This window comes from Gavialis gangeticus, unplaced genomic scaffold, assembly GCF_001723915.1.
Source record: "Gavialis gangeticus isolate Ggan-Ray unplaced genomic scaffold, GavGan_comp1, whole genome shotgun sequence".
In the NCBI taxonomy this organism is placed as follows: Eukaryota; Metazoa; Chordata; order Crocodylia; family Gavialidae; genus Gavialis; species Gavialis gangeticus.
The window spans coordinates 3,195,504-3,199,034 of NW_017728995.1; positions in this window are offsets into that span (position 1 = coordinate 3,195,504).

Consider the following 3,531-nt stretch of genomic DNA (forward strand, 5'->3'; position numbering starts at 1 on the left):
CCAAAGACTTACCTACATCCAGCTGCCAAGGCTGCTCCCATGACCCTTCCAGGCTGCATGCCTAGAACATGTGTGAGCATGCGCAGATGCACATTCACCTCCTGCCTCTAATTGCCCTTCTGCTCCCACCCGTGAAGTGGAGCAAAATCCCAGACATCACTTCAGGTTTCAAAAATTGCCCAGATGGAGATTGGAGGGTACAAAAAGAGGACATGTCCAGGAAAACCCAGACATATGGTAGCCCTAGCAGAAAACCTCCGCTTGCTGCTTTAACACTGTGCTGCCAATGGTGCTCAGCCTCTCTCCTACTGGAGCTGTTGTGGGTGAGGAAGGGAGAAGGAAGGGGTGGGAAACTGCCCAGGGAGTACTATTCAGTTGCACCTCTGTGTAAGGGCATGTTTCTAAATAGATCAAACTTCTTGAACCTTCATTTTTTGTGGGGTAGAATACTCTTGGTGGACTGGATATTTCCTCTGGGTGACCATCTTTTGGATTTGCGTGGAAAGAAACTGCTGGGTCTATAAAATTTGTGACTGTGCTTTTATTTGGTTAAAAAAATGCCCAGAATTTGGGTTAATGTGTTGCATATAAATCAAAATATTCTAATATTATAAAAGCCTTAGTCTGTCTGTCTGTCCATAATGCTTTATTTGCATTGTGATTGGTTGTCTGAAACAACCAATCAGAGTGCTCCAAGAGCATTCCAGACATGAGGCAGCAGCAGAGCACTGCCATGACAGTGGGGATAGAGTTGGGGGCAAGGCCAGGATTGCTGGCCTTGGTCCCTCCCTGCTCCTTGGAGGTGGTAGCGCTGGGTGGAGTTGGCCTGGACCCCAAGTGGTTGGGTGGGGGGCGGGGAGGAGGGAAGCCGCCCCAGGCCCAGCATGGCCGGTGGCGGAGGGAAGAGTAGGCCTGAGTCCAATGCAATGGTAGGGGGGAAGGGAGGAGCGGGCTCAGGCCTGATGTGATGGGATGGGGTGAGGGGAGGAGGGGCCCAGCGTGACGGGTTGGGAGGGGAGAAGTGGGCCCAGCTCTGTGGAGGGGAGGAGCAGGCCTGGGCCTGATGTGATAGGGGAGCGGGGAAACAGGGATAAACCCCAAGTGGTGTGGGCAGCAGGGGGGAAGGTGGCGAATGGACCCAGACAAAGAGGAAGGGGTCCTCTTCCCCGCCTGTCATTGGGGGTTCTGTCCCCGCCTGTCATTCTTGATGGGCAATTTGCTAATATAAATATAATTGCCTAGTGATTAAAAATATTTAATGGGTGAAATGAACTGTTAATAGCTTACTTTTACTACTGAACCATGTCTTCGTTTGTAAATATTGCACTGCATTTATGAATACTGATATTACATTTTTTTAGCTATGTATTACTGTCCTTGAAGACCTCCTTAAGTACAGTTGTATTTGTATGGTTCATCTGTGCCTGAATAATTGCCCCAAACCAACCCTTTCCCCTCTTTTTTTCATATCTTGCTGCTCAAGGCATTTCAGCCAGTTCAGAACACATGTTCAAAATAGAATAATACAGTCAAACTTTCTAGCACTCTCATGTTTCATCTCTCCAAGGTTTAAAATGTACTAGGTTGCCTTTGCATTTCATATTGGAGAACAGGGGGAGGGAAATCTTTTAGCAGAAATACTGGATATATAAAGGATTGTGTGAAAACAAACATGAAAATTCAACAAGCCTTTTAAAATGTAACCTTTAACTCATGTCTTTTAAAAGCATGATTCCTATCAGTTTTTCAGCACTTTAGGTATGAAAGTAAGAAGAAGCAGAATGACCCAAGTGACTTAAGTGCATTAAAAAAATAAATAACCCATCCATATTCTCATCATCGTGGATTTAAATTTTATAGTTTATAATAAGTTAGTTTACCAGTAGCTGTATTTTGAGTAGATTGTGGTTCTCTGCAGACACTCTAAGGATACATATGACCCTAGCATGTGAGTTTAGACCTCCCTATAAACCAGTAACAATCAAGTGGCAGACTTTCCATTTATTTAAGCATTGCAAGAAAGCATAGACTCTTGCAGCTTCTCTCCTATTGGTTCAAGCCTGAAAATGAATTTGGGAAATATATGTAACAAAACTTCAAAAACCTCCGTTATAGCCACTTATATGTTTTTCTCCTCCTTGAAGATAATCTAGGACCATGTTTACAAGTACTAAATGACTGTACAGTAACTACAGTAGCATCCATGAATGGCTTTTTGGTGACACTGACTGCACAGTAGCTCATTACTACTGCGCAGTAGCATCACATCACACTTTGTGCCAGTCAGTGTCTCGGCCTAGAAGCAGCAACCCATAAATGAGGGAGGCCTAAGAAACACCAATTCACTAATCTGTAACAGGACTGACTATCAGACCTGGATATCAAATTGCTAGTAATGCTACAAACATTTGACTTGAACATCAGCCACATGTATTTGTAAGAGACATAGTTCTTAAAAATATGGTGGTGGCTGTCTTGAAGCAGTTGGAATGTTATCTTTCTTATGAGACCTTTCTTTGACAGGAACAAGTGGAGGAACGTAGCAAGTTTTGAATACAGTGCACTTCTGGGTAGAGGAAAAGAGTTTATCTCCCTAATTCCATAACCACAAACACTTTAGGAGACTTGCGAACAGGTTGAGGTCCAGGTCTGGACAAAGACCCCCAATGGGGATCTTAAGCAGAATTTGGGTGCTGAGTCCTAAATCCCAAATCTGAAACCCTCCCACTCTGAGACCCCACTGGCACCATGCAATTGCCTAACCTTCAGTGGTAACTGAATTTTGGTCTCTGCACATTACTAAAGTTCACCTGGTAAGCCCAGGCCTGCCCCAGGCTTGATAGGGCTCGGCAGTCCGCTCACTGCCTACCATGTGCTTAAGCTGAGTCAAAATCCAGAGACTGAGCCTTCTGCTTGAGTCCTCTGGACACTTTGATCTGGTAAACACTAACACTCTTACACTTACCAATAGGATTGATCGCCTCAGAAAATGCAGTTGCAGCCTCTGCCTCATCCTCTTTATAACAACCTAGTAGTGAGAGCACTTGCCAAGAATGTGGGAAACCCAATTTCAATTTTCTCCTCTGTCTGTTAGAATTCAAACCCATATTTTTTACCTTCCAGGACAGAGTCCTAGTCTCAAGGCAAGGGTCCATTCTGGGTGGGGAGAGGGCATGATGAGATCACTCTCTACCCTTCCTATAGAAGCTACACCTCTGTGTAGAAAAGAGATCAACATTTATTGGGCTAAAAAACAAGGAAATATAACTCTCTTGTGGGCAATTGCTGAAGCACTCAGCCAAGAGAGGGATTCCTGTATTTTGGTCTTTGTTCCTAGAACTGTTTCTCTATTTTCATGGATTTCATAGACATTAGGGGCTGGAAGGGACCTTGCAAGATCATCAAAGTCCAGCCGCCCTGCCATAGGCAGGAACTCTGCTGGGGTCAAATGATCCCAGCAAGATATGCATCCAAACATCTTTTGAATGAGTCCAGAGTAGGTGCCTGCACCACCTCTGGGGGGAGTCTGTT